Source organism: Nerophis ophidion, linkage group LG04 (assembly GCF_033978795.1).
Source record: "Nerophis ophidion isolate RoL-2023_Sa linkage group LG04, RoL_Noph_v1.0, whole genome shotgun sequence".
Taxonomy (NCBI): Eukaryota; Metazoa; Chordata; class Actinopteri; order Syngnathiformes; family Syngnathidae; genus Nerophis; species Nerophis ophidion.
The window spans coordinates 15,733,715-15,760,257 of record NC_084614.1 but is presented as its reverse complement, the minus strand read 5'-3'; the positions used below and the strand labels follow the sequence as shown (position 1 = coordinate 15,760,257).

Genomic DNA, 26,543 nt, shown 5'->3' with positions numbered 1-26,543 from the left:
AATGACTCATATTTGACAGACCCAGCTACGGTATTGTGACGGTTTCAAGCCGTCGTCTTGCGGGTTCCCAGGACCACCAAGGAAGGACATGGCTTGAGCAGTTTGACTTTGTTTGTTTTTCAATAAAACCTCAGGCCAGGTCGCTCTTTCGCTCCTCCTCCCCGCTCGCTCGCCGTCTCCTCGCCGCCACCTTTGGCCGGGCTCCAGCATGCCCTGCCTGTCTGTCGGACCGTTGGCTCCACCTCTCCACAGGTATATTAATAAAACATAGCTGGGTACTCCGGCTTCCTCCCACCCCCAAAGACATGCACCTGGGAATAGGTTGATTGGTAACACTCAATTGGCCCTAGTGTGTGAATGTGAGTGTGAATGTTGTCTGTCTATCTTTGTTGGACCTGTGATGAGGTGGTGACTTGTCCAGGGACAAGTCGCCACCTCATTTTGATTGATTGAAACTTTTATTAGTAGATTGCACAGTACAGTACATCCATCCATCCATTTTCTATCGCTTATTCCCTTTGGGGCCTCAGGGGGCACTGGTGCCTATCTCAGCTACAATCGGGCGTAAGGCGGTGTACACCCTGGACAAGTCGCCACCTCATCGCAGGGCCAACGCAGATTGACAGACAACATTCACACTCACATTCACATACTAGGGACCATTTAGTGTTGCCAATCAACCTATCCCCAGGTGCGTGTGAACATGCAAACTCCACACGGAAAGATCCTGAGCCCGGAATTGAATTCAGGACTCACCCACAAGAGCTATTTGTCTATAAATGTATTTATCATTTTCTTTAATAATTATTGTGGAAGTTTAATGTACCTAGATTTTATCAAAAGTTTTCTCTCCAGCAACATTTTCAGCCACGTCCGCGTCCTCTCTCCCCTCCTGCTCCCGGCCGCTTGCTGCTAAAGTGAAGTGAAGTGAAGTAAATTTATACAGCGTTTTTCCTCTAGTGACTTTACATAGTGAAACCCAATATCTAAGTTACATTCAAACCAGTGTGGGTGGCACTGGGAGCAGGTGGGTGAAGTGTCTTGCCCAAGGACACAACGGCAGTGACTAGGATGGCGGAAGTGGGAATCGAACCTGGAACCCTCAAGTTGCTGGCACGGCCACTCTACCAACCGAGCTATGCCGCCCCAAAGACAACAGATGATTACATTAACACGTAGCACCTGTGAAATCCAATCACCTGCCAGCTGTGTCTCGCCGTCAGCACATTATCCTATCCAAAGGCGCTCGTCCTCAGCACCCCAGACAGAGGCGGTGACCTTTTCTCCTGCAGGCGCGTTGGCAATACCTCCCTCCACAATTATCTATTTTAAACTTGTCAAGGGTGTACCTCGCCTACCGCCCGAATGCAGCTGAGATAGGTTCCAGCGACCCCAAAAGGGACAAGCGGTTGAGAATGGATGGATGTATTTATAATTTTTTAATATTAATTATCTATTAACTTGTCCAGGTTTTACCCCTCCTTCCGCCCGAATGCAGCTGAGATAGGCTCCAGCGACCCCAAAGGGGACAAGCGGTAGGGAATGGATGGATGTATTTACAACGTTGATTCGCCCATTGAAATTTGGTCATTTTCCCAACCAAAATTTGACAACATTTATTCAATGTCAGCTTGTGACGTTGATTTCCCCATAAAAAAATTGACAACACAAATACAACATTGAAACAATGTACTTTTTGACGTTTATTCAATGTCAGCTTGTGACGTTGATTCTAACATTGAAATTTGGTATTTTTTCAAACCAACATTTGACAACACAAATTCTTAATTGAAACAACATACTTTTAGACAACACAAACACGTTGAAACAACATGCTTTTTGACTACATCTATTCAATGTCAGCTTGTGACATTGATTCAACCATTGAAATGTGGTATTTTTTTCCAACCAAAATACATTGAAACAACATGCTTTTTGACCACATTTTATTCAATGTCAGCTTGTGACGTTGATTCCACCATTAAAATTTGACAACACAAATACAACATTGAAACAACATACTTTTTTACGTTTATTCAATGTCAGGTTGTGATGTTGATTCAACCATTGAAATTTGGTCATTTTTCCAACCAAAATTTGACAACACAAATACGTTGAAACTACAAGCTTTTTGACTACATTTATTCAATGTCAGCTTGAGACGTTGATTCCACCATTGAAATTTGACAACACAAATACAACAATGAAACAATGTACTTTTTGACGTTTATTCAATGTCAGCTTGTGACGTTGATTCTAACATTGAAATTTGGTATTTTTTCAAACCAAAATTTGACAACACAAACTCCTAATTGAAACAACATACTTTTAGACAACACAAACACGTTGAAACAACATGCTTTTTGACTACATGTATTCAATGTCAGCTTGTGATGTTGATTCAACCATTGAAATTTGATCATTTTTCAAACCAAAATTGGACAACACACATTCATAATTGAAACAACGTACTTTTAGACAACGTTGATTCGATCATTGAAATTTGGTAATTTTTCCAACCAAAATTCGACAACACAAACACGTTGAAACAACAAGCTTTTCGACTATATCTATTCAATGTCAGCTTGTGACATTGATTCAACCATTGAAATGTGGTATTTTTTCCAACCAAAATACATTGAAACAACATGCTTTATGAACACATTTTATTCAATGTCAGCTTGTGACGTTGATTCCACCATTAAAATTTGAAAACACAAATACAACATTGAAACAACATACTTTTTTACGTTTATTCAATGTCAGGTTGTGATGTTGATTCAACCATTGAAATTTGGTCATTTTTCCAACCAAAATTTGACAACACAAATACGTTGAAACTACAAGCTTTTTGACTACATTTATTCAATGTCAGCTTGAGACGTTGATTCCACCATTAAAATTTGACAACACAAATACAACATTGAAACAATGTACTTTTTGACGTTTATTCAATGTCAGCTTGTGACGTTGATTTTAACATTGAAATTTGGTCTTTTTTCAAACCAAAATTTGACAACACAAATTCTTAATTGAAACAACATACTTTTAGACAACACAAACACGTTGAAACAACATGCTTTTTGACTGCATTTATTCAATGTCAGCTTGTGATGTTGATTTAACCATTGAAATTTGGTCATTTTTCCAACCAAAATTGGACAACACAAATTCATAATTGAAACAACGTACTTTTAGACAACGTTGATTCGATCATTGAAATTTGGTAATTTTTCCAACCAAAATTTGACAACACAAACACGTTGAAACAACAAGCTTTTTGACTACATTTATTCAACGTCAGCTTGAGACGTTGATACCACCATTAAAATTTGACAACACAAATACAACATTGAAACAATGTACTTTTTGACGTTTATTCAATGTCAGCTTGTGACGTTGATTCAACCATTGAAATGTGGTATTTTTTCCAAACAAAATACATTGAAACAACATGCTTTTTGACCACATTTTATTCAATGTCAGCTTGTGACGTTGATTCCACCATTAAAATTTGACAACACAAATACAACATTGAAACAACATACTTTTTTACGTTTATTCAATGTCAGGTTGTGATGTTGATTCAACCATTGAAATTTGGTCATTTTTCCAACCAAAATTTGACAACACAAATACATTGAAACTACAAGCTTTTTGACTAAATTTATTCAATGTCAGCTTGAGACGTTGATTCCACCATTAAAATTTGACAACACAAATACAACATTGAAACAATGTACTTTTTGACGTTTATTCAATGTCAGCTTGCGATGTTGATTCAACCATTGAAATTTGGTCTTTTTTCAAACCAAAATTTGACAACACAAATTCTTAATTGAAACAACATACTTTTAGACAACACAAACACGTTGAAACAACATGCTTTTTGACTGCATTTATTCAATGTCAGCTTGTGATGTTGATTCAACCATTGAAATTTGGTCATTTTTTCCAACCAAAATTGGACAACACAAATTCATAATTGAAACAACGTACTTTTAGACAACGTTGATTCGATCATTGAAATTTGGTCATTTTTCCAACCAAAATTCGACAACACAAACACGTTGAAACAACAAGCTTTTTGACTACATTTATTCAATGTCAGCTTGAGACGTTGATACCACCATTAAAATTTGACAACACAAATACAACATTGAAACAATGTACTTTTTGACGTTTATTCAATGTCAGCTTGTGACGTTGATTCAACCATTGAAATGTCGTATTTTTTCCAACCAAAATACATTGAAACAACATGCTTTTGACCACATTTTATTCAATGTCAGCTTGTGACGTTGATTCCACCATTAAAATTTGACAACACAAATACAGCATTGAAACAACATACTTTTTTACGTTTCTTCAATGTCAGCTTGTGATGTTGATTCAACCATTGAAATTTGGTCATTTTTCCAACCAAAATTGGACAACACAAATTCATAATTGAAACAACGTACTTTTAGACAACGTTGATTCGATCATTGAAATTTGGTCATTTTTCCAACCAAAATTCGACAACACAAACACGTTGAAACAACAAGCTTTTTGACTAAATTTATTCAATGTCAGCTTGGTCAATGGTCATTTCCCAACCAATAAGATGGATCCAACGTTGGACATCAACGTTGTCTTAAATTTAAAAATACAACTATTTTGCAACGTCGTTTCAAAGTCAGTTTTAAAGGACATGTACGTATAATCAACGTTGTGTCAATGTCATCTGCCTGCTGGGTCAAATAACTCAAAACCACATTGCTTTTGATCCATAATTATTTTTGAAAAAAGATCCATTTGTCAAAGTTAGTTTGTGACGAACCCAAAGATACAGAGAAGGAGGGAGGCATTTTGCAGGAAAACATGATTTAATATAAATACTAAAACAAGAACAAACAAAAGGGTACTAACACAAACCGCGCACGAGGCGGATAACAAACTAAGAGAGCTAGCATGGGAGCTAGAAAACAAAAAGGAACTTAGCATGGAAGCTAGCAAGAATCGAGCAGGAAACAGAAGTCGTACAGGTAATATAAAAACAAACTTGGAAGCAGGGAACAAAAGGCAGTAAGCTAAAAAAACGCAATCAAACATAGCTTATCGCAACGCTGCATAATAATGATAATAATAATAATGAATAATAATGGATTAGATTTATATTGCGCTTTCCTATTATTAGATACTCAAAACGCTCACAGAGAAGTGGGAACCCATCATTCATTCACACCTAGTGGTGGTAAGCTACATCTGTAGCCACAGCTGCCCTGGGGTAGACTGACGGAAGCGTGGCTGCCAGTTTGCGCCTACGGCCCCTCCGACCACCACCCATCTTTCATTCATCATTCATTCACCAGTGAGCGGCACCGGGGGCAAGGGTGAAGTGTCCTGCCCAAGGACACAACGGCAGCAATTTGGATGTCAATAGGTGGGAGGCGAACCTGCAACCCTCCGGTTTCTGGCACGGCCGCTCTACCCAATACGCCATGCCGCCCCGCATAGACAAGACAAGATACGACACGATGCGACAGGAGCGACATCGGCATGACAATAATCCAGCACTGACTGTAGGAACAAAGCAGGTAAAATAGGAGCGGGCTGATTGACACCAGGTGTGGCCAGGTGCCAATCAGCTGCAGCTAAGGCGAAACAAAACACTCAGGGAGACAAACAGGAAGCAGAACCAAAATAAGAGTGCTGACAGGAACTAAGGACAGGAAATACTAAACACACAGAGGAAAAAATAAAACACAAACAAGCCTGTAGTCGTTGTGGTGAAGAAGGAGCTGAGCCGGAAGGCAAAGCTCTCAAGTTACCGGTCGAACTACGTTCCCATCCTCACCTATGGTCATGAGCTTTGGGTTATGATTGAAAGGACAAGATCACGGGTACAAGCGGCCGAAATGAGTTTCCTCCACCGGGTGGCGGGGTTCTCCCTTAGCGATAGGGCGAGGAGCTCTGTCATCCGGGGGGAACTCAAAGTAAAGCCGCTGCTCCTCCACATGGAGAGGAGCCAGATGAGGTGGCTCGGGCATCTGGTCAGGATTCCACCCAAATGGCACGTCCAACTGGTAGGAGGCCACGGGGAAGACCCAGGACACGTTGGGGAGACTATGTCTCCCGCCTGGCCTGGGAACACCTCGGGATCCCCCGGGAGAAGCTAGACGAAGTGGCTGGGGAGAGGGAAGTCTGGGCTTCCCTGCTTAGGCTGCTGCCCCCCGCGACCCGACCTTGGATAAGCGGAAGAGGATGGATGGACAGTTAAAAATGTTTTACATTTTTAAAAAATTTCTGCGGGCCACAAATGGCCCCCGGTCCACATTTTGGACACCCTGACTTAGAGCCTCACAATCATGGCGGCGTTTTAAGTTCACTGTGGTCTTCCTGCTGCAACCTCAGTGACGTTATCTTAATGTCCAGTTCATCCATGAAGTCTTCGCCCGCAGAATCCGCCTCTTCCTGCGCCTCCGCAGGTAGGAACACGTGGAGATGCTGGCGCCCCGGACCGCCCGAAGGAGCCGCCGTGACGGGCCGCCGCCCGCAGCTCAGAACACACGGCTTCCCGATCACACACAGCTGGTTTGGCTGCGACGGTGGACAGTGCGGCCGTGCCCCAGAAGGCCGGAGGTCGCCTCGGAGCGAGCTCGCCGTTCACCTGTTGGACGCAGGCCGGGCGGGGTGGCGCCTGGAGCCCAGCTGGATGGGGTGGGCCAAGTGAATGTAGGCAGGCGAGGGAACCCGGCAGCTGGACCTGCAAGACGGTGGAGATGGCGGTGGTCGCTGGGGCAGAAGACAGCAGAAGCCTTCAAACAGGAAGTTGTCCTTCTGCTGGTGGAGGGAGGGTTCGCTCAGGCTGCAGGACACAATGTCAAGTCATCATGAAGATGATTGGAACATTCATTACTTGGTGCAGCGGCCATCTAATCCTCCGCTGGAGGCCGCCTGTCATTGACCCAAACATGCCCCCTGCTGCCTGGCACACAGTGGGTGGTGCACCATCCAAGTCCTGCCACCAGGGGGAGGGGCGACACTCCCACTCGCTCGCTGTGATCACGTGAAGTGCTGACTCAGCACAAAGGACCAGTGGGTGCATAGTGCTCATGCAGCAGGAGGCGGAGCTACTCCGCACATAACATCCAACACACCCAACACACATCCAACGCACACCTAACACACTTCCAACACACATCCAACACACACCTAACACACTTCCAACACACATCCAACACACACCCAACCCACTTCCAACACACATCCAACACACACCCAACCCACTTCCAACACACATCCAACACACATTCAATACAGAAATCCAACACACATCCAACACACACCCAACCCACTTCCAACACACATCCAACACACACCTAACACACATCCAACACACATCCGACACACACCTAGCCCACTTCCAACACACATTCAATACAGAAATCCAACACACATCCAACACACACCCAACCCACTTCCAACACACACCCAACCCACTTCCAACACACACCCAACACACTTCCAACACACACCCAACACACTTCCAACACACACCTAACCCTCTTTCAACACACACCCAACCCACTTCCAACACACATGCAACACACACCTAACCCACTTCTAACACACACCCAACACACATCCAACACACACCCAACACACTTCCAACACACACCCAACCCACTTCCAACACACACCCAACACACTTCCAACACACACCCAACACACTTCCAACACACACCTAACCCTCTTTCAACACACACCCAACCCACTTCCAACACACATGCAACACACACCTAACCCACTTCTAACACACACCCAACACACATCCAACACACACCCAACCCACTTCCAACACACATCCAACACACATTCAATACAGAAATCCAACACACATCCAACACACACCCAACCCACTTCCAACACACATCCAACACACACCTAACACACATCCAACACACATCCGACACACACCTAGCCCACTTCCAACACACATTCAATACAGAAATCCAACACACATCCAACACACATTCAATACAGAAATCCAACACACATCCAACACACACCTAACACACATCCAACACACATCCGACACACACCTAGCCCACTTCCAACACACATTCAATACAGAAATCCAACACACATCCAACACACACCCAACCCACTTCCAACACACACCCAACCCACTTCCAACACACATCCAACACACACCCAACACACTTCCAACACACACCCAACACACTTCCAACACACACCTAACCCTCTTTCAACACACACCCAACCCACTTCCAACACACATGCAACACACACCTAACCCACTTCTAACACACACCCAACACACATCCAACACACACCCAACCCACTTCCAACACACATCCAACACACATTCAATACAGAAATCCAACACACATCCAACACACACCCAACCCACTTCCAACACACATCCAACACACACCTAGCCCACTTCCAACACACATTCAAAACAGAAATCCAACACACACCCAACCCACTTCCAACACACATCCAACACACACCCAACACCCTTCCAACACACATCCAACACACATTAAATACAGAAATCCAACACACATCCAACACACACCCTACCCACTTCCAACACACACCTAACACACATCCAACACACACCCTACCCACTTCCAACACACACTTAACACACATCCAACACACACCTAACCCACTTCCAACACACACCCAACCCACTTCCAACACACATCCAACACACATTAAATACAGAAATCCAACACACATCCAACACACACCCTACCCACTTCCAACACACACCTAACACACATCCAACACACACCCTACCCACTTCCAACACACACCTAACCCACTTCTAACACACACCCAACACACATCCAACACACACCCAACCCACTTCCAACACACATCCAACACACATTCAATACAGAAATCCAACACACATCCAACACACACCCAACCCACTTCCAACACACATCCAACACACACCTAGCCCACTTCCAACACACATTCAAAACAGAAATCCAACACACACCCAACCCACTTCCAACACACATCCAACACACACCCAACACCCTTCCAACACACATCCAACACACATTAAATACAGAAATCCAACACACATCCAACACACACCCTACCCACTTCCAACACACACCTAACACACATCCAACACACACCCTACCCACTTCCAACACACACTTAACACACATCCAACACACACCTAACCCACTTCCAACACACACCCAACCCACTTCCAACACACATCCAACACACATTAAATACAGAAATCCAACACACATCCAACACACACCCTACCCACTTCCAACACACACCTAACACACATCCAACACACACCCTACCCACTTCCAACACACACCTAACACACATCCAACACACACCTAATCCACTTCCAACACACACCCAACCCACTTCCAACACACATCCAACACACACCCAACCCACTTCCAACACACATCCAACACACACCCAACACACTTCCAACACACACCTAACCCTCTTTCAACACACACCCAACTCACTTCCAACACACATCCAACACATACCTAACCCACTTCCAACACACACCCAACACACTTCCAACACACACCTAACCCTCTTTCAACACACACCCAACTCACTTCCAACACACATCCAACACATACCTAACCCACTTCCAACACACACCCAACCCACTTCCAACACACATCCAACACACACCTAGCCCACTTCCAACACACATTCAAAACAGAAATCCAACACACACCCAACCCACTTCCAACACACATCCAACACACACCCAACACCCTTCCAACACACATCCAACACACATTAAATACAGAAATCCAACACACATCCAACACACACCCTACCCACTTCCAACACACACCTAACACACATCCAACACACACCCTACCCACTTCCAACACACACTTAACACACATCCAACACACACCTAACCCACTTCCAACACACACCCAACCCACTTCCAACACACATCCAACACACATTAAATACAGAAATCCAACACACATCCAACACACACCCTACCCACTTCCAACACACACCTAACACACATCCAACACACACCCTACCCACTTCCAACACACACCTAACACACATCCAACACACACCTAATCCACTTCCAACACACACCTAACACACATCCAACACACACCTAATCCACTTCCAACACACACCCAACCCACTTCCAACACACATCCAACACACACCCAACCCACTTCCAACACACATCCAACACACACCCAACACACTTCCAACACACACCTAACCCTCTTTCAACACACACCCAACTCACTTCCAACACACATCCAACACATACCTAACCCACTTCCAACACACACCCAACACACTTCCAACACACACCTAACCCTCTTTCAACACACACCCAACTCACTTCCAACACACATCCAACACATACCTAACCCACTTCCAACACACACCCAACCCACTTCCAACACACATCCAACACACACCTAGCCCACTTCCAACACACATTCAAAACAGAAATCCAACACACACCCAACCCACTTCCAACACACATCCAACACACACCCAACACCCTTCCAACACACATCCAACACACATTAAATACAGAAATCCAACACACATCCAACACACACCCTACCCACTTCCAACACACACCTAACACACATCCAACACACACCCTACCCACTTCCAACACACACTTAACACACATCCAACACACACCTAACCCACTTCCAACACACACCCAACCCACTTCCAACACACATCCAACACACATTAAATACAGAAATCCAACACACATCCAACACACACCCTACCCACTTCCAACACACACCTAACACACATCCAACACACACCCTACCCACTTCCAACACACACCTAACACACATCCAACACACACCTAATCCACTTCCAACACACACCCAACCCACTTCCAACACACATCCAACACACACCCAACCCACTTCCAACACACATCCAACACACACCCAACACACTTCCAACACACACCTAACCCTCTTTCAACACACACCCAACTCACTTCCAACACACATCCAACACATACCTAACCCACTTCCAACACACACCCAACACACTTCCAACACACACCTAACCCTCTTTCAACACACACCCAACTCACTTCCAACACACATCCAACACATACCTAACCCACTTCCAACACACACCCAACACACTTCCAACACACATCCAACACACACCCAACCCACTTCCAACACACCCAACACACATCCAACACACACCTAACACACTTCCAACACACACCCAACCCACTTCCAACACACATCCAACACACACCTAACACACACCCAACCCACTTCCAACACACATCCAACACACACCTAACACACATCCAACACACACCGATCACACTTCCAACACACACCTAACCCACTTCCGACACACATCCAACACACACCCAACATACTTCCAACACACACCCAACCCACTTCCAACACACATCCAACACACATTCAATACAGAAATCCAACACACATCCAACACACACCCAACCCACTTCCAACACACATCCAACACACACCTAACACACATCCAACACACATCCGACACACACCTAACCCACTTCCAACACACACCTAACCCACTTCCAACACACACACAACCCACTTACAACACACACCTAACCCACTTCCAACACACATTCAATACAGAAATCCAACACACATCCAACACACACCCAACCCACTTCCAACACACACCTAACCCACTTCCAACACACACCTAACCCACTTCCAACACACACCCAACCCACTTCCAACACACACCTAACCCACTTCTAACACACATCCAACACACACCTAATCCACTTCCAACACACACCAAACTCACCCAACACACACCTAACCCACTTCTAACACACATCCAACACACACCTAATCCACTTCCAACACACACCAAACTCACTTCCAACACACACATACAATACAGACATCCAACACACATCCAATGCACACCTAACACAGACACCTAACACACACCTAACACACATCCAACACACACCTAACACACATCCAATACACACCTAACACATACACCCAAAACACCTAACACACATCCAACACACAACTAACACACATCCAATAAACACTTAACACACATCCAACACACACCTAACACACGTCCAATACACACCTAACACAAACATCCAAAACACCTAACAAACATCCAACACACATCCAATACACACCTAACACACACACCCAAAACACCTAACACACATCCAACACACACCTAACAAACAACTAACACACACGTCCTATACAGACATCCAAAACACCTAACACACATCCAACACACATCCAACACACACCTAACACACATCCAACACACACCTAACAAACAACTAACACACACGTCCTATACAGACATCCAAAACACCTAACACACATCCAACACACACCTAACAAACAACTAACACACACGTCCTATACAGACATCCAAAACACCTAACACACACATCCAATACACACTTAACACACACACTTAAAACACCTAAAACACATCCAACACAAACATCCAAAACACCTAACACACATCCAACACACACCTAACAAACAACTAACACACACGTCCTATACAGACATCCAAAACACCTAACACACACATCCAATACACACTTAACACACACACTTAAAACACCTAAAACACATCCAACACAAACATCCAAAACACCTAACACACATCCAACACACACCTAACACACATCCAACACACACCTAACACACAACTAACATACACATCCAATACAGACATCCAAAACACCTAACACACATCCAACACACACCTATCACACACATCCAATACAGACATCCAAAACACCAAACACACATCCAACACACACCTAACACACACATCCAAAACAGACATCCAAAACACCTAACACACATCCAACACACATCCAATACAGACATCCAACACACACCTAACACACACATCCAATATACACCTAACACACATCCAACACACACCTAACAGACAACTAACACACACATCCAATACACACCCAAAACACCTAACACACACTTAACACACACATCCAAAACACCTAACACACATCCAACACACACCCAACACATCATTACAGACATCCAAAACACCTAACACACATCCAACACACACATCCAACACACACATCCAACACACACCCAACACACATCCAATACACACCTAACACACACACCTAACACACATCCAATACACACCTAACACACACACCTAATACACATCCAATTCACACCTAAGACACATCCAATACACACCTAACACACACACCAAAAACACAACAAACACACATCCAGTACACACCTAACACACATCCAATACACACCTAACACACACACCAAAACACCTAATACACATCCAACACACAACTAACACACATCCAATACACACCTAACACACATCCAATACACACCTAACACACACACACACACACCAAAAACACCTAACACACATCCAACACACAACTAACACACATCCAAAACACACTTAACACACATCCAACACATCTAACACACATCCAAAACACACTTAACACACATCCAAAACACACTTAACACACATCAAAAACACACCTAACACACATCCAACAAACCTAACACACATCCAAAACACACCTAACACACATCCAACAAACCTAACACACATCCAAAACACACCTAACACACATCCAACACATCTAACACACATCCAAAACACATCTAACACACATCCAAAACACACCTAACACACATCCAACACACCTAACACACATCCAAAACACACCTAACACACATCCAACATATCTAACACACATCCAAAACACATCTAACACACATCCAAAACACACCTAACACACATCCAACACATCTAACATACATCCAAAACACACCTAACACACATCCAAAACACACCTAACACACACCCAAAACACACCTAACACACATCCAGTACACACCTAACACACATCCAATACACACCTAACACAAACACCAAAAACACAACAAACACACATCCAGTACACACCTAACACACATCCAATACACACCTAACACACACACCAAAACACCTAATACACATCCAACACACAACTAACACACATCCAATACACACCTAACACACATCCAATACACACCTAACACACACACACACACCAAAAACACCTAACACACATCCAACACACAACTAACACACATCCAAAACACACTTAACACACATCCAACACATCTAACACACATCCAAAACACACTTAACCCACATCCAACACATTGAACACACATCAAAAACACACCTAACACACATCCAACACACCTAACACACATCCAAAACACACCTAACACACATCCAAAACACACCTAACACACATCCAACACACCTAACACACATCCAAAACACACCTAACACACATCCAACACATCTAACACACATCCAAAACACATCTAATACACATCCAAAACACACCTAACACACATCCAACACATCTAACACACATCCAAAACACACCTAACACACATCCCAACACACCTAACACACATCCAAAACACACCTAACACACATCCAAAACACACCTAACACACATCCCAACACACATCCAACACATCTAACACACATCCAACACACACAAGAAAACGATGTTTGGGTGTAACAAGAGATGATAAAATGAACTGGAAAGCTCATGTAAAATATATACAACATAAAGTAGCAAGAAACACGTCGTAATGAATAAAGCAAAACATTTCGTAGAAAAAAAATCACTCCTTTATCTCTACTGCTCACTAGTGTTACATATATGAGTTACTGTGTAGAAATATAGGGAAATAACTACAAAAGTACACTTCATTCACTAACTGTGTTGCAAAAAAGATCAGTTAGAATAATACATAATATTGGATATAGAGAACATACAAACCCTTTATTTATTTAATCACAATTATTGAAATTTAACAATTTGGTGCATTTGCAAACATGCCAACTATAACCTGCGACCCAAGAATGTACAACAATTGTTCTCAACAAGAGTAATACAACCTGAGAGCAGCGAGAACACCAAGAAGCGCATATGCCAAATCTTCAAAGAAAACGGCCTACGGATCACGATTGAAGCCAACAAGCAAACCGTCAACTTCCTCGACGTCACTTTCAACCTGAGAAATAACAGCTACCAACCATTCACGAAACCCAACACAACACTCCAATACGTGCACCATGACAGCAACCACCCACCCACCACCACGAAAAGAATACCTACCGGAATTAATAAAAGGCTATCGATGCTGTCATCCAGCAAAGCTGAATTCGACCAAGCAACCCCCCCGTACCAGAAAGCACTTGATGAAAGCGGATACAACTTCACCCTCACCTATGAACCCACTCCAGGAAACCAACCAAAAAAGAGCAGAAAACGAAACAACATCATCTGGTACAATCCGCCATTCAGTAAAAACGTCTCAACCAATATCGGCCGCAAGTTCCTCACTCTGATCGACAAACACTTCCCCAAAGGCAACACCCTAAGAAAAATATTCAACAAGAACAACATTAAATTGAGCTACAGCTGTATGAATAACATGCAACAAATCATTTCAAACCACAACAAAGCAATTGCAAAAGGACTGCCTACCCCCAGACTAAACGACTCTGAAACCAATAAGGAATGTAACTGTCGCAAGAAACCTGATTGCCCTCTCAACGGAAGGTGCTTACAGACATCAGTCGTTTACCAAGCAAAGGTAATACGCAAGGACATTAACACATCCGACACGTACGTAGGATTAACCGAAGGAGCGTTCAAAACAAGATGGAATAATCACAACCCCTCCTTTAGAAACCAGACTTTGCAGAATTCTACAGAACTCAGCAAACACATTTGGAACCTCAAAGACAATAATGTTGAATATTCAATAACATGGCAAATTCTTGCATCCAGCACACCTTACAACAGTGGTAATAAAAGATGCAACCTATGCTTAAAAGAGAAACTGTTTGTTATATATCATCCAGATCTATCATCCCTCAACAAGCGCAGTGAAATCATTTCAACATGCCGCCACAGACGGAAACACCTCCTAGGTAACACATGAGCCAATCACCATGCCCCTGCGCCTGCCTGTACCCACCCACTCTGTGCTCTATATAAACCATTGTATGTGAATGCTTCCATTAAAATCTCCTGATGATTGAGGGAACCCCTCATGAAACAGTTCTGTAGAGATGAAGTAGTCTTGTGATTTTTTCCCACACCTATATATATATATATATATATATATATATATATATATATATTCAAACTTGAATTGAATGCATATTTTGTACTAAAACTGTTTCATGGTAAATAAATAGTAAACACATGTTTTGTGCAAAAAAACAAATGTACATAAGTAAAACATAAACTTCCCGACACAATTCTGATATTTGAACTTAGCATTGCCTTACAAAAACAGCAACAATAAGGACATTTGCCATTAGGTCCTTTTCAGTGATGGAGCTGGAAGGGGCTAGGAATATGTTTGCGGTGTAATTTCTCCTGCCATTCATTTATTGACATTTTGGGCTTTTTCACGCAAAATATATGGGCGGGCCTGCACAACATGCTTTTGACACTCATGTAGTGAAGTGAAGTGAATTATATTTATATAGCGCTTTTTCTCTAGTGACCCAAAGCGCTTTATATCGTGAAACCCAATATCTAATTTACATTTAAAGCAGAGTGGGTGGCACTGAGAGCAGGTGGGTGAAGTGTCTTGCCCAAGGACACAACGGCAGTGACTAGGATGGCGGAGGCAGGGATCGAACCTGTAACCCTCAAGTTACTGGCACGGCCACTCTACCAACACGGTACTACTTTTTAATATATAAAAAAAAAATGGACCTGAGTCGAGCCATGTTGATGCTGCGCCTGTGCGGTGTCCTCTGGGGGCCCCGCAGCGAGGGCAACCTCAGTGGGGTGTCGAAACCTCTCATCTGCCCTGCGGCTGGCGGCTGCTCAGCACGGACTCGTGCGCTGGGTCTCGGGTACCACGGTCCGCTGATGCCCACGCCCAGCACCAAGGGCGGGGGCACTCCAGCAGTCCCGCTCATGGACATCTAGAAGACACTTGGTAACTTTTTCAAAGCCACACTTGGACCCCTTGGAAGAAGACATGGACGTGTCCTCGACCAGAGACCGGAGGTGAGTGAGGAGCTGCTGCGCTCCACCTGTGGGCAGCGGGGGCCGTCAAAAATTCATGAGCATTAATTATAGATGACCACAAGTGGTCATGTGGACCCCACCTGTGTCATTTCCTCTACAGGTCACTTTACAGGCTGGAAATGTAGATGATGCTCAAAAAGTTAACAGCGTATTTATCAACTAACTTTCAAGAAAGGTCCTAAATGGGATAAGGAGCAAGTCATCCCATTTTGGAGCCGATCCATGCGCACTTCAACCAGCGACAGTAGTGTGTATAAGTGTGTTTCAGTAGTGTATGTGAGAGCATCCCAGTAGTGTATGTGAGAGCATTTCAGTAGTGTGTATAAGAGTGTTTCAGTAGTGTATGTGAGAGCATTTCAGTAGTGTGTATAAGAGTGTTTCAGTAGTGTATGTGAGAGCATTTCAGTAGTGTGTATAAGAGTGTTTCAGTAGTGTATGTGAGAGCATTTCAGTAGTGTGTGTAAGAGTGTTTCAGTAGTGTGTGTGAGAGCATTTCAGTAGTGTATGTGAGAGCATCCCAGTAGTTTATGTGAGAGCATTTTAGTAGTGTGTATAAGAGTGTTTCAGTAGTGTATGTAAGAGCATTTCAGTAGTGTGTATAAGAGTGTTTCAGTAGTGTGTGTGAGAGCATTTCAGTAGTGTATGTGAGAGCATTTCAGTCGTGTGTGTATAAGCCGGAGTACCCGGAGGGAACCCACGCAGTCACGAGGAGAACATGCAAACTCCACACAGAAAGAGCCAGAGCCCGGGATTGAACTTAGGACCACTCAGAACCTTTGTATTGTGAGGCACATGCACTAACCCCTTGTTCCACCGTGCTGCCCATTATTTAAATAGATGTTCTTATCAAATAGCAGTCATAAATAGGGCGGGGCCAATAAAACGCTAGTAAAATATATTGCGATAGGCACATACTCGATAACAATATGAAAATGCGTTTGGTAGAATATTCCGTAGATATTTAAATTTTTTGGTCGAAAAATATTGAAATTATGAAGCGTGATTAATTTTAGAGTCACTCGCGCTATAGGCAAACAGGAAACAGGAAATGTTAGGGCGGTACAGCTCGGTTGGTAGAGTGGCCGTGCCGGCAACTTGAGGGTTCCAGGTTCGACCCCCGCTTCCGCCATCCTAGTCACTGCCGTTGTGTCCTTGGGTAAGACCCTTTACCCACTTGCTCCCAGTGCCACCCACACTGGTTTGAATGTCACTTTGATATTGGGTTTCACTATATACAAACCCCGTTTCCATATGAGTTGGGAAATTGTGTTAGATGTAAATATAAACGGAATACAATGATTTGCTAATCATTTTCAAACCATATTCAGTTGAATGCACTACAAAAACAAGATATTTTATGTTCAAACTCATAATTTTTTTTTTTGCAAATAATAATTAACTTAGAATTTCATGGCTGCAACATGTGCCAAAGTAGTTGGGAAAGGGCATGTTCACCACTGTGTTACATCACATTTTCTTTTAACAACACTCAATAAACGTTTGGGAACTGAGGAAACTAATTGTTGAAGCTTTGAAAGTGGAATTCTTTCCCATTCTTTTTTTATGTAGAGCTTCAGTCGTTCAACAGTCCGGGGTCTCCGCTGTCGTATTTTACGCTTCATAATGCGCCACACATTTTCGATGGGAGACAGGTCTGGACTGCAGGCGGGCCAGGAAAGTACCCGCACTCTTTTTTTACAAAGCCACGCTGTTGTAACACGTGCTGAATGTGGCTTGGCATTGTCTTGCTGAAATAAGCAGGGGCGTCCATGAAAAATACGGCGCTTAGATGGCAGCATATGCCCAAGAATATGAATGAACTGGAGGCCTTTGCCCAAGAGGAATGTGCTAAAATACCTGCAGATTGTTGCAAGAAGCTTGTGTCCGGTTATGTATCACGTTTGAAGGATGTAATTACTGCCAAAGGGTGTTCTACTAAGTACTAAAGATGCATGTAACTAGCGGGTTGAATCATTTTGTCAATGAGGTATTAAGAAAAATGTCCTTCTTTGGTATTTTGTAAAATACAGTGTTACAATTTAAGTTGCATTTGTCTATTTGACACATCTTTATTTGATAAGACGATAAACAAAATACGGAATAAATGTCAAACTTGCTAAAACACCAACATTTTAGGATTTTAGGATTTTTAAACAAATCTACATTTTTACCTTTTAAAATCCTTCCTCTTCTTTCCTGACAATTTAAATCATCCATCCATCCATTTTCTACCGCTTATTCCCTTTCGGGGTCGCGGGGGGCGCTGGCGCCTATCTCAGCTACAATCGGGCGGAAGGCAGGGTACACCCTGGACAAGTCGCCACCTCATCGCAGGGCCAACGCAGATAGACAGACAACATTCACACACTAGGGCCAATTTAGTGTTGCCAATCAACCTATCCCCAGGTGCATGTCTTTGGAAGTGGGAGGAAGCCGGAGTACCCGGAGGGAACCCACGCATTCACGGGGAGAACATGCAAACTCCACACAGAAAGATCCCGAGCCTGGATTTGAACCCAGGACTGCAGGAACTTCGTATTGTGAGGCAGACGCACAAACCCCTCTGCCACCGTGAAGCCCCAATTTAAATCAATGTTCAAGTATTTTTTTTATTATTATTATTATTGTAAAGAATAATAAATACATTTTAATTTAAATCTTCATTTTAGCTTCTGTTTTTTCAACGAGGAATATTTGTGAAATATTTCTTCAAACTGATTATGATTAAAATAAAAATAAAATATTCTGGCAAATCTATAAAATCTGTAGAATCAAATTTAAATATTTCAAAGTCTTTTTAATTTCTTTTACAATTGTTGTTTTGTAAAATCTAGAAGAAATAATGATTTGTCTTTGTTAGAAATATAGCTTGGTCCAATTTGTTATATATTCTAACAAAGTACGGATTGGATTTTAACCTATTTAAAACATGTCATCAAAAATATATATTTATGGTGAGAAATCATTAAGAAGATCAGTGTTCCCACAAAGATAAATATCATTAATTATTAATAATAACATAGAGTTAAAGGTAAATTGAGCAAATTCGCTATTTCTGGCAATTTATTTGAGTGTGTATCAAACTGGTAGCCCTTCGCATTAATCAGTACCCAAGAAGTAGCTCTTGGTTTCAAAAAGGTTGGTGACGCCTGCTCTAACCACTAGGCCACTGAGTAGGTGGGGGCTGGTGAATTTTGTTTTAGGTGGGGTTGAAAGTTTGTAAACCGAACACCTGTCTGGGGGGTCATCCTCCCCTCAGAATATTTCTTTGTGATTTTCACATACAAATAGTGAAGATCTTTGCTCCTTCTCAACTCTGCGGTAGTATTATTTTCACAAAATACAACCAATGTTAAATCTTACTTGTGAAAAGTAATCCCCCCCCTCCGATTCCTATGTTCATCAGTTCCCTCATTTGAGCAGGAAAACGCTGAACACCATCCTTGTTTTCTACCTGTCAGCTGTCAGTTTAGGTCGCTCGCCGGCTCCTCATCACCACTTCAAGATGGCAGCCAAATTTCTCGCGTCGCAGCAGCCAATGTTGAGACGTTCCCTCAAGGGCGGACGTTGTCGTCGGGGGTAACAGCATTCACTTTACCCGACAAGGGGTCTGCTAAGCTCCGCTTTAGGTTTGGAATTGTAAAATTATGTCTTTTATCACACACGGACTACATAATTTATTATTTACACCAACTTGGGCCGTAATTTATCGTACAACTTCGGCGGACACGTTCAACGCAAAAGTTTTACTGCATTTTCGGTGCATCACTGAATAATGTCCCTGTTGCAACACAAACAATAGTTTGGTCGCATTTCTGCAGGACACATTCGCCAGTCGCCACTACTTTATATATATATATATATATATATATATATATATATATATATATATATATATATATATATATATATATATATATATATATATATATATACACACACCCTTATAAAGTTTAACATTTACAAACAAACATATGAACAGGGAAGATTAAAACAAGTACAAAAGCAGTAATTATAGTAGAATGTAAAATATGTATTAATTTGTATAGTTATAAGCTCACACACGTTCTGAAAATAGTTTAAATGTGGAGCATAGCGTCATCGTTTTCACAGCTTTTTGGTTGTTAGAGGTAAATAGTGTTTCAAAGTAAAGTTCTAATTTTTAGAAGCACAAAAAACAGGTTGGGTATTGAGGAACTTACATTTATGAGTATAAAACTTAACCAATAGTATAATGAGGTTGCAGAGGTAAAAACACCAGTCGCCACTACTTTTTTATTTTATTTTATAAATCTTTATAATTTGCAAAATTTAAAGTTAAAGTACCAATGATTGTCACACACATACTAGATGTGGCGAAATTATTCTCTGCATTTGACCCATCACCCCTGATCACCCCCTGGGAGGTGAGGAGAGCAGTGAGCAGCAGCGGTGGCCGCGCTCGGGAATAATTTTTTAGTGATTTAACCCCCAATTACAACCTCTTGATGCTTATCGCCAGGCAGGGAGGTAATGGGTCCCATGTTTTATAGTCTTTGGTATGACTATAAGGCACAAAAAACAGGTCGGGTATTGAGAAACATACATTTATGAATATAAAACTTAGCCAATAGTATAATGACATTGCAAAAGTAAAATACATTTTAAAATCTTTGTTTATACTGTGTGAATTAAATCAACTTTCCTTTTTTTTAAAAAAATGTTATAAACTGCAACATTTACAAACAATCTATATATATATATATTACACACACATATATATATATATATACACATACATATATATACATATTTACATGTGTATATATATATATACATACATAAATACATATATATACATACATAAATATATATATATACATATATACATATACATCGTAGAGTTCTAATTCTTTTTTAAAGGCACAAAAAACAGGTTGTGTCTTTTTAATGAGTAACTTCCCAAACAACTCTGTCGTTTTCAATAGCTTGTACACTACTGCCATCTAGTGTATCAAATCTGCAAGTACCTTCAAATATACTTTTATTTTTATCACTTTAACTCATCCTACCTGGCTGCCAGACACTCTCTTCACTGAGAAATAACACCCTTGGTAAGTTGAAAATGGTTTTACTGTATTTATTGGCAGGCTTAAATAAGTCATAAAAAGTTGATATTATGGATATAATATATGTCAATATAAACACGTATATTGTGATGTAGTTTATGACCATATCATGCAGCCCTAGTGACGGACATCCTTGTGATGGGGTTAGTTGTCACTGTGTCTTTCCGCTTTGTTAAAAACAAAATAGAAAATGAATGCAACACATTCCAAGCAAAACTTTATGCTTTGATGGTGATTATTGAAATGTTACGATTTGAAAAGTGTGACGACCATAGGTACTGTTCACATTTGAACCAATATGGTACAGATACAGGTACCACAGAGTACCTATTTTCGGTACTTTTGTTTAATTAACAGTTTTTGATAACATTTCATCTTTTAATATAATATTCAAGTTATCATTATGTGGTATCCAACCTACTACTACCGACCATGCAGTCTGATAGTTTATATATCAATGATGAAATATTAACATTGCAACACATGCCAATACGGCCTTTTTAGTTTACTAAATTGTAATTTTAAATTTCCCGCGAGGTATCCTGTTGAAAACGTCGCAGAATGATGACGCGTGCGCGTGACGTCTCGGGTTGTAGCGGACATTATTTTCCAGCCCGATCCAAGCTATAAGTAGTCTGCTTTAATCGCATAATTACACAGTATTCTGGACATCTGTGTTGCTGAATCTTTTGCAATTTGTTCAATTAATAATAGAGAAGTCAAAGTAGAAAGATGGAGGTGGGAAGCGGTGTTCTGGAGCTGCCTTTAGCAACACCAACAAAGCCGATGTTTCCTTGTTTAAAATTCCCGAAGGTGAAGTTTACTCTGGATCACAGCGGTCAAGCGAACATGGATCCTGACCACATGTCAACCGGCAGGTTTCGGTGAGAAAATTGTGGTAATAAGTCGGCTCTTACCGGAGACATCAGCTGAGCTTGCGTCCTTCTGCAGACAATTATCTCCTCCCACCGGAGACACTGGCGGTCAACACACCTGTGGCCACACCCCTCCGACTTTCAGGTACTATATAATCTCACTAAAACACTAGTAACACAATAGGCAGATAAGGGATTTTCCAGAATTATCCTAGTAAATGTGTCTAATAACATCTGAATCGCTCTCACTGCCCTCGCCTTTTTTTTTCTTTCTAGTCCTTCACTCTCATTATACTCATCCACGAATCTTTCATTCTCGCTCAAATTTATTAGGAAATTGTCGCTTTCTCGGTCCGAATCGATCTAGCTGCTGGTGGCTATGATTATAAACAATGTGAGGAGCCCTACAACAATTGACGTCACACGCACATTGTCTGCTACTTTCGGTACAGGCAAGGCTTTTTTATTAGCGACCAAAAGTTGTGAACTTTTATCGTCGATGTTCTCTACTAAATCCTTTCAGCAAAAATATGGCAAAATCGCGAAATGATCAAGTATGACACATAGAATGGACTTGCTATCCTCATTTAAATGACAAAATCTCATTTCAGTAGGCCTTTAAGTTTCATTTGCAATGTAGTTGCACCTACAAGACATTGGATGGCAGTACTGTATGTTGCCCAACAAGGAAGTATCTTTTTCCAGGAAGCTGAATGTTTTATGTCGCGCTCAACAAAGTGTTTATACGGTAAGAATTATGCTTATTAAAGACCAGATGTTCCAATTGTGACATTCATCTTAGTTGTACTTTTTGTCACCAAATTTAGATGTTGAAATCCTCATGCGAAAGCGCTAATGCCAATGATAGCCTGTCTATGGGAAATCCAATGTAAAATAGCATCAATCAGGGGAAGAGTGGACTTACCTTTACATTCCAGCGTTTTCTACCAAGCATACTTGCTTTGTTGGAATTGTAAATTGCAAAATGACTTGGAGGGAGCTAAGTTGAGTCCGCCCTCAGTGCTGCTCGACTATTTAAGCGAGGCGGTGTTTAGTCTGCAACCGGACGTGACGTCATGTAGAACTTAGGTATCAAAGTACGGCAGTTTGAGTTAACATGAGTCAATACCAAGTACTAAGGACAGAATCCGGTTGGTGCCTATCATAGCACCGAATCCGGTACACATCCCTGCAACCAACCCGTTTCTCTCTCCTGTGTTTAGTCTGTTATTAACAGTGGCTCACATGGCTACAAAGGACAAGAGGTCAAGTCCTTCACACGTCTACATTCTCCTGCGGTGTAGGTAAAGCGAGTCCAAGTGTCGGATTCAGCAGAGTGCATTCAACTTGAAACTGACCCACATTGGACTAGTGCCCCTCCCCCCAAACCGGGGTCAGTTTCGAAACACCCTTTTCTCTCCTTGGTGGAAACGTGGCACCGCTCCACATTTAATTGTGCAAAGTAATGGGGCTGTGAGTGACGACGAGGCTTCCGGAAGACCAGGCTGAGTCACGAGCAACGATGGCAACTTACGGATCAGTTGTTTTGGTTACCGAGCTTTAAAAACAATTGGCACTGTTGGTGAGGTTTACTTTTTTTTATTTGGCCATTTCAGAGCATCAGTCCATAGTCTGTAAAACAGGATGCTCATCCTCCGGTGTGCTTCTTCAGCATCAGGTCAAGCGCCACTGAAAAAAGCGGACCAAAGTGTTTTAAAGCTTCAAAGCAGTCGTACTATAGAAACATTAAAGTAACATACCAGGCCGATCTGGCATCCACGTCACGGGAAACAAACATGGAGGGCCTCCGGGGCATCACCATTGTTGTTGCACCATCAGTTTTAGGGTCACGTTCACTACAAAAAGGCGAGGGGAAAAGAAATGTCAACATTGTAGTGCATGACAAGGGTGGTTAAATCGAGGAGCATTTGGGGCTGGCAGATACCTTAGACTTAGACAAACTTTAATGATCCACAAGGGAAATTGTTCCACACGGTAGCTCAGTTATAATGATGGAAAGTGCAAGGATGGAAAGGACAATGCAGGTATAAATCGACTAAATATAGCAAAGTAAAATATAACATGTACGTAATACATGTTATATTTTACATCATACATAAATACGGAATTTTTTGGACTATAGGTCGCACTTATAATCCTTCCATCTTCTCAAAAATCGACAGTGCCTTATAACCAGCGCCTAATGTACGGACCCATTCTGGTTGTGCTTACCGACCTCGAAGCAATTTTATTTGGTATATGCTGTAATAATAATAACGGACAGGCGGAAGATGGATGGATATGCTGTAATAAGTGTACCAGTAGATGGGAGTTACACATAAGAGATACGTGTAGACTGCAATATGATGGCAGTAAATCACACCAAAACTTCAAATGTTCCATTGAAAATAAAGAACGTTATACACGGCACTCAAAAATCTGTCAAAATGTTTTACTATGACTTTGAAGCCCAAACCGCTTGATGGATTGTCGGCCCATTACGGCTACTGTAGTCAGAGATATATATACATAAGTATTGCTATGGTGTGTGTGTGTATAAGGACCGCAAAATGGCAGACATTATCTGGCGTTTTGTTTCACAATATTATGCAAAACCAACTTTTCTTACCTTCTGGTACCTGCTGTGTATTTGAGATCTGCATAAGTCCTGAAAATTTGCGTAAGTCCGCCACCGTAGTCCGTGCCAAAGACGTAGTTGATAAGCTTCCTCTTTTTCTACTATCTTCTTGTTATGGGGCATTTACCCTGTGCAGTTGCCATTTAGAATATAAAGTAGCGTAAAGTTCGAATTAGGGCTGGGCGATATATCACGGGTCTGTCTCTGTGCAATATAGAAAATGACTATATCGTGATATTCGAGTATACGTTCTCACGCAGTTGATTTTTAGCTGCGGGCATTACACTGCAGGCTCTTCTCACTATCTTGTCTCTCCTTCTCACAGGGACATAAACAAGCGCACCTTCGTACATACGTCACGTGTGCAGCGTCACACGCTCCCGCGGAGCATAGGGGTAGCGACATGGTAACATTAGCTGTGATGCTAACGGTGAGGTGCGGGTGGTAATACGAAATAGAGAAGGTGCGAATCTGGTAACAAATGAAGGAAAATTTAATTAACAAGAAAAACAGCAAAGGATCCATCGTCCGGCGGTGGTTTGGCTTCAAGCGGGAATATGATCAACATTTACGCGGCAAAAACGTTGCTACAAAAAGTAGCAGCACAACTAATGTAGCATCATTTGAAAAGTCACCCGCTAAAGAATGAAGGCTTGAAACTCTGCATGTCAACATCTACGGCCGGTGCCACAACCATAAAATGCCGAAGCAACTAT

The 26,543-nt window shown here is 42.1% G+C and overlaps 1 protein-coding gene and 1 long non-coding RNA gene across 4 annotated transcripts in view; both read right to left on the bottom strand.

The window, feature by feature from the left end:
* Positions 1 to 2,019: 2,019 nt before the first annotated feature.
* Positions 2,020 to 21,031, bottom strand: LOC133551000 (uncharacterized). Its single transcript, XR_009806409.1, has 2 exons — positions 20,661 to 21,031; positions 2,020 to 6,850 (listed from the first exon to the last, which is right to left on the bottom strand). It is a non-coding gene; the product is annotated as an uncharacterized LOC133551000 (long non-coding RNA).
* A 3,741-nt stretch (positions 21,032 to 24,772) lies between these two features.
* Positions 24,773 to 26,543, bottom strand: part of LOC133550999 (splicing factor, proline- and glutamine-rich-like) — a 38,839-nt gene continuing 37,068 nt past the window's right edge. For all 3 annotated transcript variants that reach the window (XM_061897221.1, XM_061897219.1, XM_061897220.1), the window contains 2 exons: positions 24,950 to 25,045; positions 24,773 to 24,878 (listed from right to left, as the gene is read on the bottom strand). The gene's annotated coding sequence lies outside the window, so the exon portion shown is untranslated. The remainder of the gene's footprint in view (positions 24,879 to 24,949; positions 25,046 to 26,543) is intronic.